We start from the raw sequence: 14835 nt of genomic DNA, 5'->3' as shown, positions 1-14835 counted from the left end.
CATATATTGGTCCTGTCCTAAGAGTTACTGCTGCTATCTTCCCCACAGGAAATCAGGAGAATACTCCACTGTTGTATTCATCCTTCAGGTGGTCGCATAAAATGAAATTGTGTTTTTTTCCATAGTAGGGTGTTTCTGATTGTCCTTCTGTCAGGGCCAAAGAAGTCTCTTACTTGATTCTTGCTTGCAGTCGCCTTTGAGTAGGCTCTGTATACTTTATCTATCTGGATCTCTTCCTCTGGTCGCTCAGAAATATCTCCTGATAGCTTCCTGGGGGCTGTCGCTTTTGAATAGACTCTTTTTATTTTGCTGATCCAAATCACTTCCTGCTCTAAATAGACTTCCAGGTTTTCGGTGCTTTCCTTCCTTAAATCTGTTTTCCCAAGTTCTTCAAAGGTACTTTGAGTTTTTACATCTCTAGCTCTCTCTCCCTCCTTTTGATTAACTTCCAGACATTGAAGTTTCGTTTGATTTATTGTTTGCTGAGCTGCGTCGTCAGCTGGTCTCTCCAGACCATGGGCTCCGTCCAAAAGCTCCCCCTTAATCCCACAGATTTACTTTTCCAGCTTATTGACTGCTTTCAGTATCTTTGAGTTTCCTTCGCATAGCAAATGGAGAAGCTGTGCCTTAGTTAATTCTTCCATAGTTCTAGGCAGTCACAAACTATAAACAGAAAGTCTCGTGAGGTCTCGCGGGAGCACAGCGATCCCAAATTATCAGTTTGTCGATCTCCGTATCAAGTCAAATTCTCCCACTGAATTTTCACCCACAAATCTTCAAAGCTCTCTCTTTGTTTGGTTAGTGGGTATAATTAGCTGGGAGTCTCTCACTCGACGAAAGAGGGAATTCACTTGTAAATTGGTTGAGGGGGGGGGGAAGAGCTTGTGGGAGAAGAAAGAGAAAAGCCAGAAAGCTTTCAATCCTTACTGTTGTAGACTTCAGCTTCTGTCAACGCTCCTGTCAATCTGGTAAAAGATGGTCTGGGAAGAATGTAAGGTCAGCTGGTCGTTTCAAGCTTGTAAAGTTGTTTGCGACAAGGGCGCCATCGTGACCTTGAGCACACGCCGCTGTTGATCTGGGGAGCTCGGTCCCCCTACCTCCCCACAGATCTGTAGGACCCTCAGGATGCCGTTCCCGGTTCCTGGGGCGACGGGCGAGCAGATTTGCGTATCTGCTCAGGTCTGCCAGGTGCAGATGCTCCTGACCCTCGGCATGGCTTAAGAGCCGGGCAGAAGCCCAGCTAGTACGGCGCCATCTTCAGTCGTTCCAAATGGAAATATTCTTGAGTTCGGGGTTTCTGCATAGATCATCTCATTGAGACCAGAAGTTTCTGTACAGGCTACCGAGAAGGAAAAGGATCATGCCCAAAATATGCAGACTGGAGAACTTTGATAAATTGGGAATCATCCTTTGAAAAGAAAAACTTAGTTTTCTCTTCTAGTTTTTATGACCTCAGTGATTGAGAAAAATGCTGTATAGTCACTGAAATTGTCTTTACCTGCAGATGAGCCTTGCTGGTTTGTGCTCATCTCAGTTGTTTGCTGAGGATAGAGAGGAGTGCTGGTTGTACTGCTCTACTAGTAATGAAATTTCAAGGTGACAGTTCTCTTGTTATCTTTGCCGTGTGAGAGTCTGTAATATCGTGCTTATGGGGAAAGGGTTGCAGAAATATCTATGAATAGCTGTTGTAACTCAGAAAAGCAGATGCAGCATTATGCCTTACATTTGTCATGGAGGCTAGTTGGTTATACTTGTGTTAGGATGCTGATGTAGATTATATAGAAAGATACTGAATAAAGCTAGATACCTTACTTGTATGCAGACAAAGGAAGAGAGAATTCTGTACAAAGATTATGTTTATCTTAAAAGCATGAGCATCTCTGTGATGTGGCAATAGACTTCCATCATAGGGTTGCCAACTTATAACTGATCTCCAGGTGATTCAGATTAGTTCCCTTGGAGAAAGCACCTGGTTTGGAGGGCAGACTGTATGATATCATAACCCAACAGAGGTCCCTCCCCAAACCCCACTCTCTCCATGTTCACCCGCAAATTTCCAGGTAATTCCCAAGCTGCAGTTGGCAGCCCTAACCCATAATACATCTCTCTAATTGTGCCCTGATCAATCAAGGAAGATTTATGTGGAACAGCTGCGTTTTTATACTGCTTCATTTGCTGACTTGAGCACCAGTATACATGGCTGATCCACACCACAAACTTAGACTGATTCAAAACACCATTAATTTCTGAGACTCTATATTTCATATTTATTGACATCAAATATTTATAAACAAATATTGCTGGCTTCATTTTCTGCCTTGACTCAATTAGCGTTCCAGGAGCAAGGGGGACACCGAGACACTTAATGCCTCAGGATGATATTTAGATACCAACAAATATTGCAACTGTAAGGATTACCATCCTCCAGAAGGTGACAACTCATATCTAGACCTCAGCTGAAGAAAAATTCAGCTCAGTTTATGCCTGCTTTCTCTATGGGTCTTAGCAAAAAATCATGTTTAGGATACATTGGACACCACAGCAACTCATTAGCAAAGGTCTCAGTGAAGTGTCTAATAGCTGGCATTGTAACTCACGGGACTCATTCCTTAAACATATGTTTTGGGCATCTCTAGTCATTCTGCTTTTCTAGGAAGAAATTATTTGTATCAGTTTTGTATTATAATGTTTATTGATTTTGGAAGATTCTTACATATTTGCCTGTCTCTTGGAGGATAACTGATGGCCAATGAAAATGGATCCTACAGCTAAAAGTTTCCTGTTACAACACGGGAAAGATAAAGACCCAGTTACAGTAGATCTATGGATTGGAGACATTCGAATTCTGTCAATATTATGATCCCCATGCATTGTCTTGTTTGGTTGTTTGTATCTGAGTCTGACCTTCCTTTGCACGCTATCAGAAAAACTGAGCCAGTAACCAGATTTGTCCCAAAGACCTGACTCAGGCTCAGCTGTACAAATCTATATAAATAGTTTTCAGTGGCATTCCTATGAACAGGCCACTGGGTGGGGCCTGAGGGAATGTGAGCCAAGTTAAATATTCCTTTGTGTATTTATATAAGTGGATTAAGGAGCACAACAAAAAAGGCTACCATTGAAACAAAACCACCATATGGGCTGGTTGCAAATCCTTGTTGCATTAGCTCAAGGGAAAGAGGAGCCTATAGACCTCATCCATTAGCTGGAAGGTGAAAGGTTAACATTCTCTGTATCGATAGCAGCTGCTGTCAAATGTCTTGCTCGGGCCCAGCAGGGAAGAGTTGCTGGGCCTCGTTGGAGTGGAATTGGCATAATTCAAAAATCATTTCCGTGTCCTGACTAGCCTCATAAAACACAAAAAGCCATTGTCTGAATAGTGTATTTCCTTTATGCTGGATCAGAATTAGCTTAACTTAGGTGACTTTCATTGTCGTTGTTCTGTGTGGAGACCAGGAGTTTGCTACAGAGTCATTTAGTCCTGCTTCTTGTCACACTGAACCTGACCTCTAAGACAACAAACTTTTGGAAGTAAGAATAGGAAAGGTACATCGTGTTCATGGATCGTTCAAGTGGGTAAGTCAGGATTCTAGAACAGGGGGATCTGTCGTTGTCCTCTTTCAAACAGCTCTTAAACAGGGATGGAATGTTAATGAGAAGTTGGCAGAAAAGCTAAGGCACAAGGCAGACTAATTGGCACAGTTTTCCAAAGGCGAGGTGAAGTTGTAGCTAATTAAGTATGAAAGGACTATGGGGAAAAGCTCTCCGTGATTAATATAAAGAAGCAGGAGACAGCAGTCTTCCTCCCCTAGATTTCCCCCCTTATGTCAGTTTTCAGGACACCTTAAAAGTGTGCTTTCAGAAGGTGATTGTTCAGAACATTTCAGAAAATTTGACTCTGTTTAAAGTGGCTTGTCAAACTGTGGCTCAAATCACATCTCTGTTTCAAAACTTTGGCTTAACAATGGAAACTTGGCTATGCCTGCTAGTCACTTCCTATGGGAGCATGAGACTCTATAACAGGATCCTGATTTGCAGAATGGAATTAGACACTGCAGCCTGAGGTCTCCTTTTTGCTCTGTGTAGCTATATATGGTTTTCCCATCCACCCCCTATCATGCAAAAATAAAAAAATGACACAGGGCATGGGTCCAAAGTTCTCTACGTTACCAATTTGGTACTTAAGCACTGAACCAGATGTACCAAAGCAGGACAGTTAAAAAGGGTAGTTGTGACTGGGAAGGGTACTTGAGCAAAATCCTCCTCTGTGAACTGCTTTCTTCTAGCCTACCATGTGCAACAGCTGGGATTATTTTACAGCTGCAGCATGCCTTGCATGGCTCAAAGGCACCCTATCAGTACACAGGAAAAGCATGTCCTTTTCCATGGGTATACACATCAGGAAGCCAATATATTATTTATCCCCTGGGCCAGATGGTCTGCACCTGAGAGTGCTCAAAGAACTTTCTGAAAAGCCTGCGAACCTGTGTTCATCATCTTTATGAACTCTTGAAGGACTGGAGATGCTCCAGAACGCTGGAGGAGATCAAATGTTATCCCAATCTTCTAAAAAGGGAGGAGCGATGACTTAGGAAACTACAGGCCAGTGAGTCTGATCTCAGTTGCAGAGAAGATAATGGAGCCGATTTTAAAGGGGGCAATCTGCAAACATCTGAAGGACAATTTATTGAACCAGGGAAGTCAGCACAAATTTGTTTCCAACAGGTTCTGCCAGACCAACCTGATTTCCTTCTTTGATTGAGTGATGGGCTTCTTAGGTCATGGAAACTCCATTGTTGTTTATCTGAATTTCAGGAAGAAGAAGAAGAAGAGTTCTTATATGCCGCTTTTCCCTACCTGAAGGAGACTCAAAGCGGCTTACAGTCGCCTTCCCATTCCTCTCCCCACAACAGACACCCTGTGGGTTGGGTGAGGCTGAGAGAGCCCTGATATCACTGCTCGGTCAGAACAGTTTTATCAGTGCTGTGGCGAGCCCAAGGTCACCCAGCTGGTTGCATGTGGGGGAGCGCAGAATCGAACCTGGCAAGCCAGATTAGAAGTCCGCATACCTAACCATTACACCAAACTGGCTCTGTTTTGGAAGGCTTTTGACAAGGTGTAAACTGGAGGATTGAAGACTGGATTTTCAGATGGTTAGGTGGATAGGGAACTGGTCACAGATCTGTACCTAAAGAGTAGTTGTCAATGCTATTTCATCAGATTGGAGGGAGATGAGCAGTGGGGTGCCACAGGGCTCAGTACTGGATCCAGTACTTTTCAACATTTTTATTAATCATCTGGATGATGGAGTGGAGGGACTACTCATTAAATTTATAGATGACACCAAGTTGGGAGGAGTAGCAAACACCTCAGAAGATCTGAAGTTTAACAAGATCTGAACGTGCTAGAAAAGTGGGCAAATGAAAATAAGGTCCAATTCAATAAGTGTGCAGAGTTCTACATCTGGGACATGAAATGAGAAGTATGCATACTGGATTGGAGATACACTTATGGATAGCAGTGTGTGTGAACGAGATCTTGGGGTACTTGTGGACTGTAAGCTAAATGTGAACAGATAGTGTGATACAACAGTAAAGAAGGCGAATGTAGTCTTGAGCTGTATCAACAGAGGCATCCCAACAAAATCTCATGATGTCATAGTCCCAGTGTATACTGCATTGATAAGAGCCTCTTGTGGCGCAGAGTGGTAAGGCAGCCGTCTGAAAGCTCTGCCCATGAGGCTGGGAGTTCGATCCCAGCAGCCGGCTCAAGGTTGACTCAGGCTTCCATCCTTTCAAGGTTGGTAAAATGAGTACCCAGCTTGCTGGGGGGTTAACAGTAATGACTGGGGAAGGCACTGGCAAACCACCCCGTATTGAGTCTGCCAAGAAAACGCTAGAGGGCGTCACCTCAAGGGTCAGACATGACTCGGTGCTTGCACAGGGGATACCTTTACCTTTACCTTTATACTGCATTGATAGAACTGCACCTGGAGTACTGTGTGTGATTCTGGAGGCCTCACTTGAAAAAGGATGTGGACATAATGGAGAGGGTGCAGAGGAGAGTGATGAGGATGATCAGGGGCTTGGAGTCCTAACCCTGTGAGGAAAGGCTGAGAGACTTGGGAATATTCAGCTTGGAGAAGAGGAGGTTGAGATGATGGCTTTCTTAAAGTCTCTTAAAGGCCACTTGGATGAGGGCAGGGAGCAGTTCCTGTTGGCAGCACAGGACCCGTTGTAATGGCTTTAAAATATGTGTAGTACTGGCTAGATATCAGGGGGGAATTTCACAGGCAGAGGATTTCAGCAGTGTAATAGGCTGCCTAAGGAGATGGCAACAAGTTTCCCCTCACTGGCACTCTAAGCAATGGCTAGACTTATGGATGTTTTAGGTGTCAGAACCCTATAGTTCTGCCATGGTTTATGTCTGGAGTTGTGCTGCCTTATTCGGTTTTGTTCACATTAGCATCTCTGTAACCATTTTGTGTAACCATTTGCTTGTAACCTTTTTCTTGCTTGCTTCTGGAAGATAGGCGCTATGGGAAGTACAAGGTAAGTCCTAGCCTGTGACTGTTATCTACATTCCATGTTAGCCAAGTTCCCAGACTTGCACCTCAGATGTCTCTTGTTATGTCTTAGCTTTGATGCCCTGTTACCAACCATTCTGGGGGTGGGGGTGGGGGGTCATGTGGGTCTTATAATGTATTACTTGATCTGGCAAAGCCAGAACTGTCTTTGAGCTTCAGAGGATACAGTTTAAAGTAGTTTTCTTGTTTTCAAGTATGGGATTCTGACAGTAGGCTGATACTGCATTAAGCAGGGAGTTGTACTAGATGGCCTGTATGCCCCCTTCCAACTCTATGATTATTCCATTTTCTATGGACTGGGCTTGCACGCCTATGGCCTGGGCCTAATGCTTGCTGATATGGCCAACTTGCACTGACATCCCATCAACTGCTACCTCAGTACAATAGGCCATAGGTTGATAGCATAAACAATATGGAACCGGAGCACATAAAAGGGGTCATACAAAGACCATTTTAAATTAGTCCCGATCTCTGTAAATCCAGCTGTTAATGTTGAGTTGGGCCTGTGAAGAGTAGGTAATTTTCTACATACTACTGCAGTTCTGGTGCTTTATTTTCAGCTGATTATTTATCTACAACATTTGCAGCCTGCCTTTCTGCCCAATTAGCTGCCAAGGTGATTTAGAATATGAACGGTGCAATATGGTTCTTTAGAACCACTCCAGACAGCATCCTAACTACAAAACTCTGTACCAATCTAAGTTTCTAAGCACATTTCAAAGGCAGCCCCACATAGAGCACATTGCATTTACCTAAACTAGATGTCCAAAGGGCATGCACCGCAATGGCCAGATCTTTTCTTCCCAGAAAAGACAGAAAGGAAAGACAGAACTTTGCAAAATGCCTAATTTATTTATGAGAATTGCCCTCAAAAGAAGTGATTGAAACACATTAATGTAGGCAAGTTACAAGTGGGGGAGGGGGCTACAAAACTCATGGGGGGAGTCCTGTCTCCCCCCTGCATTGCCAAGTCCAGTGCAACTCCAAGCCCCACTCGTGATGCCCGAGAGCTGCTCTGAGGCTCAGGCACCTACCAGAAACCCCCATCACTGCTACTGGGCCTGGGGTAACTTCCTAGGCTCTACTAGTGCTGCTGTTGCCAGGCCCACTGCAGCTCTCAGTGGCTGCTGCAGAATCAAGATCAATGCTTTTTTGATTTTTAGAGGAATTTAACCCCCCACACAAACACACTTTTGTAACATTTGAGGTTTTTCTGCACACCTGGGAAGTCCCCTAAGTTTGCAGGAAAACATGTTTAGGATCACTGTGGTGCCCCAGTCTACAGATTTAGGTATCTGCAGATGGGGGCCAGATTTCACTATTAACTATATAGATGAGTAAATGGAACATGCATGTTTAGTGACAGTAAACCTCTATGTACAGTTGCTGAATAGCGAAAGAAAGGGCAGGCTGCTTTGAGGGATTCCAAGCATATCTGGTTTTGGCACAGATATTAAACTGGGCTCTTCCATGCTCCTAATGCAAAACATTATCAAACTGGGCTCTTCCATGCTCCTAATGCAAAACACACAAGGTATTGTCAAATCCAGAAAATAAATTTACAGAGGAAAACTCCAAGACAAATTCACCCTAGCAATTCTGTATGTGGACAGATAGATACAGAAATGCATGTTATTTGGGCAGACCAGTGCTCTCCTAACCTGTGACATATGCTTAAGCGATATAAGAGAAGCATAAATTGAAGTAACTTCTTTGCTTGCCTGCATGGTAGAATATGAATTCAATTGTCTTTTCTTGTACTGGTTGCTACTTTTTTATTTCTTTGCTGTCTCCAGTTGCACAGCCTAACGGTTGCCAAGACATCAAACAGCCAGAAATGAAAAAAGTTTTCTCCCGAGGTAGCAATAGTGTCCCCCATCCCCCCTCGCCACTGCTGCCATGCAGTGTCTTTCTTAAGATATTCAGCCTGGCAGAGTGTTATTTTACTGAAGAATTTAGCAAAGAGTGTGCAGTACCTACTCCCTCTTCCATCACTGTCTGGCCTCTGAAACGGATACAAAAATACCTCTTTACTTGCATTTTATTTTATTTTATTTTTTTTATAAGATTTTTATTTTTATTTTCCAGAATTAAAGATAGTGAAATACATGCAATCTACATTGTTAGTACAGAAAAGAGAAGGGTTATGCTCTTCATTTAATACATTTAGTTCCCCGTTTCAATCCCTTTTGTATTATTTTCTTAAATAGTTCAGGTAAGGGCCCCATTGTTCTTGAAAGGCCTCTTCTGTTCTTCCGTTAACTATTAGTGTCAGTTTAGCCATGTTGGCAAAGTCAGCTAGTTTATTCAGCCAGTCTTCTATCGAGGGTAGTTCTTGCGTTTTCCATTTCTTGGCCAATTCTAGTCTTGCTGCCGTCGTCGCGTAGAAGAAGAAACTCTGTGTGTGGGTTGGGAGGCACTGCGGAGGAACCTCTTTACTTGCATTGACAAACCCTGACAAACCCTACCTAATGAATTTTGTTCTCACTTACTTTGTCTGTCTTGTGACAGATCAGTCTACAGGGGGACATAATTTTAAATTATGGCACAGCTATGCTCCCTAGCTATGAGTAATGATTGTGTGCACACATGAAACATTCTGTTGGACGGCCCTGTGGACTGAAACAGGCAACTGTGCCTAGAAGGTGGAAGCAAAGAAGGTCAACTTTTATGTTGCCCAAGCTCAGGGAAAGACTAGAGTTGTATAGATAAACAATATGGGGAGTGTGGTCTAAGAATGCTAAGAACTGTCAATCCTGTTGCTTCCGTAGTTCACAGACTGTGTAGTATGAGATGAAAGCTCAAAATACCCATAGGTTGTTTCTACATGATTCCCTGTTCTGGCTTTGCCTCCGTTTATGCTAGAAGTGATAGTTATGTGTCTGCCCAGTCATTCCTAGTACTAGAAGCATCCACCCTCAGTGAGGCTGCCCAATGACTCTGTATCAGTACCCTGGAAGCATGTCCTGCATAACAAACTTCCTAGCACTAACAAAGAAGCTGCCAAACATGACACAGCTCAACATTGTGTTCTATACAACTGACTAATGTTCAGCTCAGTAAGCCATAAGTTAAATGTTGTTTGCACGGGGAATGTGGGAGGACAGCCTAAAACTTACCTCCACAGCATAGTTGTCCCAAAATAATGTGTTTGGCTTCTATATAGGCTCAAGCTGTATACTAAGGGGAATGATTTAACAACCCTTGGAGCTATAGGCTCCATAGGCCAAGCCAGGAGCAAGCCAATGTAATCCGCGCCTTGCTTTGCTCCACCCATTCCATCCATCCCAATTGGAAAGCCCTGGGGCAGGGGTAGTCAACCTGTGGTCCTCCAGATGTCCATGGACTACAATTCCCGTTTGCTGGCAGGGGCTTATGGGAATTGTAGTCCATGGACATCTGGAGGACCACAGGTTGACTACCCTTGCCCTGGGCGACTGTTTGAGATACTGTCATGTCCATGGACTGCAGAGATGCTATACATGATATGCTTGTTCAGCGGTCAACTGGGGACTTGTTTTCCCTGCAGGCCAGTGCCCATTTCAGGATGCAAAAATGGCAGGCCTGGGCCATCTGGTTGTAGGGAAAGTGAATTGTGTTTGGATGTTCCAACTTTACTTGCAGACAAGTGTTAACATCCAACTTGGCCTTTCTTGAGGGAACTCAGGGATACAGGGGAAGCTGTCCAACCAAAATTGTGTCATTTTGCAACAGGAATTGTAAATGATGGGGTGCAATTGGTGATCAGCAGATTAGGTGGCATAACTGTCTAAAGTCTCAGCTAGATGATGTAGCATCACAGGGATTCTTTCCCTCCCCCTTCCCCAGCATTCCATTCTGCCACCGGGAAAGTTTATTCATGGGGTTGCAGGACTGATATGAACAAATAGCCAGCAGTTTTGGAGGCTGCAGTAGGGAAGGGGACTGAGATAAAATCACCCATATTGCCTCGTCTATCAGTACTGCCCCACCCTTCTCCTGGGGTGGAAAAGGCTGCTGATGGGGGGGGGGGGAAGGGGGAAGGGATGTGGAAATATCTGGGATCTCAGTGTTTTTCTCCAAAGGATGGGGATGTCAGCATTAATGAAGTATAAACATAATCCCTGTAAGTGCTTGCAGAATTAATAAAAGTTCCAATTCTCTCTGAAGTTCCAATTCCAATTCTCTCTCTGCTGTAAGTGGACACCTGTTATGCAAGTAGTAGTAAAGTAAAAAGGCATTGTCTGAGACCAGATGTTTCCTTCTATGCAAAGCCTGATGCATTCTCCAGAAAGGCACTTACTATTGAGTGTCTATTGAGTGAGGAGGATACCCCATTCCTGCCCCTCAGTGCCATAAACAGTCACTGCTTCCTGAGTGGCTAGTTGCCTTGCCTGATACAGCCTTTGTTTGGGCTCTACTTCCAGCCACTGAGGGAGAGTTTATCCTGTTCTAACCATTTGAGGGAAAATGAAACTTGCCGCTGCTGCTGCTGTTGGTAGGCACATAGGTTGCCCGGGACCTCATCCAGGCTTTGAATCCCCTTATTATGCCCTTCCCTCATTTCTTCTTCAGTGCCTCTTAAATTATGAGTTACAGGGGTAACCCATTTTCTTCTTACTGAAAAGAGATTTTGTTTAAAGGTGCAAGTGAGTGAGTGGGTGAAGCACCATCTTTATCTTGCAAGTTTTGCCTGACTGCCATGCTTATTTCCTGCTTATTTCCAATCAATAATGTATCTTTGAACTGGGACTGCCCACACATTTATTGTCTTTACCATGTTGCTTCCATCTAATTTTGTTTGCGATATCATTTTAATTCTTTGGTAATACTCCTTGGTTTTATTTTTCTTAACAAAAAGTATGTTTGATGTTGTCAGCTTCCAAAGTTCCAAGATATTTGTACTTTTATTCAAAGGCCAGTGTTCTGATGATGACGTTGTTGTTCAAAATCTTGATTTCTTCTTGTTCAACAATCTTTTCTCTATTCAGTGCTCATGCTGCACATTTATGAAGGTCACATTCCATTGCTATATCTTTGCAGATGATAAAACGGCACTGATCTGCTAGTCTCTATTCAGTGATGGTAGAATCAGGACACTTTTCTTTCCATATTTCAAACATTTGTTTCAAATATCCATGTTGTTCAGGCCTTAATTCAAAATAATGTTGTGTGATGAATCTGTTTTGTTCCCAAGACCATTTTTTTCGACATTGCTGCTTTTTCAGTAGCTGATCCGGTTCCTGCTCTGGTTGCTTTATAGAAGATCCTGTTTCTAGTAGCACATTGAGGGGCATAGGCAGGGAGGCAGTCCCTCAGGTACACTGGGCCCTGACCGCATATGGCCTTGAAGGTAATTACCAGAACCTTTAGCCTGATCCGGAATTCAACTGGAAACCACTGCAGTTGGTGGAGAATGGACCAGATGTGGGACTCCACAGTGTTGTGGGGGGGTTGGACTAGATGGCCTGTGTGGCCCCTTCCAACTCTCTGATTCTATGATCCTGGCCGCTGTGTTTTGGACCAGCTGTTGTTTCCAGGTCAAGGCTAAGGGCAGGCTTGCGTAAAGCGAGTTACAGAAGTCCAGTCTAGGGGTGACCGTCGCATGAATCACTGTGGCTAGGTGTTCTGGGGCCAGGTAGGGCGCTAGTAGTTTGGTTTGGCGGAAATGATGCTTGGGGGGGGGAGGGATAGGAGCAATGCCCCAACTGGGGATGGCCTGGATTTCCTGGATATATACAGCCTAGGCCCAAAATATGCCCTGCTGACATCTAGGGCAAAAAATCTGTTCCCTTGCCTGAGTCAGGACAGCGCTGGGACAGTCCTGGACCAGCACTGACATCATCAGGAAGCAGGAATTTGGCCCAATCCCCAACAGGCAATAAAGCCAGCCAAATCCCTCATGTAGAAAACAGTCTGACCGCCTCTCAGGTTAATAGGAGTTAGCTGCAAAGATAAAAATGGTGGTCTCCTAGTTTCCAACCCCTACTTCTCTGTCCACCCCTCTTTTATCCTCCCCACCTCCTGGCCCATCTCCCTTTAAGCCCATCTCCCAAGAACTCAAAAACCCCACCCTAGGCATCAGCACAGGTTGCTCTGCCGCTTGCCACGCCCCTGGTGTCCCCAGGCCGTGACTATGCGGGCATGCTCTGCCCGGCCATGTTGACCAGACCAGCTGGGCAAGTTTGGGTGGAAGGCTTGCTGGGGCACTTGTCCCTCGGCTGGGTTATGGCTGTTGAGTGGGTGAGGCATTGGCAGCAGGGGGAGGCTGTCCCTGTGGGACATGTTTCTATGTGGGGTTGATGGGGTTGGTGAGCGGGGGTGGGTGTCGTGTGAATCTGGCCTCCCGCCTGGGAGGTGAGCCAAGGCTGGACAAGGTTTCCAGAACTATACACAGTATTCCAGGTGGGGTCTGACTTATGTGGAATACTGTAGGACTATGACATCTTGTGATTTTATTTATTTATTTATAGTTGGATATATAGACTGCTGTTCACCAAAAGGTCTCACAGCGGTTCACAATGAAATATAAAATCAAAGTAAAATCATATAAAACCCCATAGATACCCCATTATTGCAATAAAAAGATGGCATTCTATTCTATAACTCTCCCCACTTTCTCCGCTTGTTCAGAGAGGTTGGACGTTAATTCTGTAAGAGAAAGAGGAGAGCAAAACTGGCTGATGGATTAGGGACCTTGGATGGAACCCGGGCTCTGCCCTGGCCTCAACCAAAGGCCTGGTGGAAGAGCTCCGCCATGTGGAAAGATGGTAGTTCCGATAGGGCCCTTAGCTCCTCCGGGAGCTCATTGCACCAGGTTGGGGCCAGGACCAAAAAGGCCCTGGCCCTGGTCGAGGCCAGGCGAACGTCCCAGGGGCCCAGGACAATCAGTAGATTCATACCCGCAGAGCGGAGAGCCGTGCAGGGGGCATAAGCAACCAAACGGTCCCGCAGGTAAGTAGGACCCAAGCCACGTATGGCCTTAAAGGATAATACCAACACCTTAAACTTGACCCGGAAACAGATTGGTAACCAATGGAGATGACGTACCAGCTGAATATGGGCCCTCCAAGGTATCCTAGTGAGGACTGTAGCTGCCGCATTTTGTACTAGCTGTAACTTCCAGATCAGAGTCAAGGGTAGGCCTGTGTAGAGCGAGTTACAGTAGTCTAGTCTGGAAGTGACCGTTGCTTGGATCACAGTGGCTAGGTGTTCTGAGGACATTTTGATGTGCTGCCTCTGCTCCTTTAAGCTTTTGTGGGATGTGGTCATTAGGTATGACTCTAATTAACTCTTCCTGGCAAAATATAACCTCCCCATACACACACCTATATTTAATGGTTGTAGAAGTCTTGTTTCAATGTATCTGAAAAAGTATGTATGCACACAAAAGCTTAAAGGTGATTTCTCAGAGTTTACCAGCTTGTTCCTTCTATTAATGAAGCTGAGGAAGGCTTCCTTCTTATGTGTAGATGGCCCAGTTCTGCTGATCCAGTGATTGACATAGATCCCACTAATTTTATGTATACTTCAGGAAGACAGAAAAATGTATTAATCCCTACTTTATCCTCTCAAAAAGAGGTGACAAATTAAAGCAGGGGGAAGAGAACTATCAATGTATAATTAATTCTGCACAAGTTCTAGAACTACATGAATGATCATCTTGACCATTTTTGTATTTTTAAAAAAATTAATAATTTTATAATCCTATCTCTCACGCTCAGCATGCTAGAGGCTAGGCAGCTCATTCATTCTGTTGAACATAAGGGATACAAAACCCAATTCATAAAGAAGCAATGGAATAGTTTTCTTCCTCCTCCAGTCTGTAATAGGTTGAGTTGTTGAGCTTGTATACTTGCTCCCAAGTATGGGAGCTTGTGGGACTGTTTTACAAAAGACAGGGAGTGAGATATGATTTCATTAACCAAACTTCCACAGTCACCCTATTTCACTTCCCTGAGATACTGAAAGGGGTGCTAAACTGGCCTTATCTCTCCTAGAGAAAAGAGTCCAGGGCCAACGCATTAACAGATGATAAAAATGGCTAAAATTAGATTCTGCTATTTTGTCTTGCCTCTTGGTTACATTTTTTAAAGCTATGCCATACAGAAAATAGCCCAGGTTGGGTTGATTAACACTCTGGCAACAGCATATAGTTATATTGTTATCCTTCAATAGCCTCAACAACAGCAGAGTTATGTTAAGATTACTATAAGACAGCTGGGACCTCTGAACAAAACTGCTTCAACAATTAATGCTAGAGAAGAAAT

Source organism: Paroedura picta, chromosome 1 (genome assembly GCF_049243985.1).
Source record: "Paroedura picta isolate Pp20150507F chromosome 1, Ppicta_v3.0, whole genome shotgun sequence".
In the NCBI taxonomy this organism is placed as follows: Eukaryota; Metazoa; Chordata; class Lepidosauria; order Squamata; family Gekkonidae; genus Paroedura; species Paroedura picta.
The sequence above is the reverse complement of the archived record's forward strand: the minus strand, read 5'-3'. Positions refer to the sequence as shown.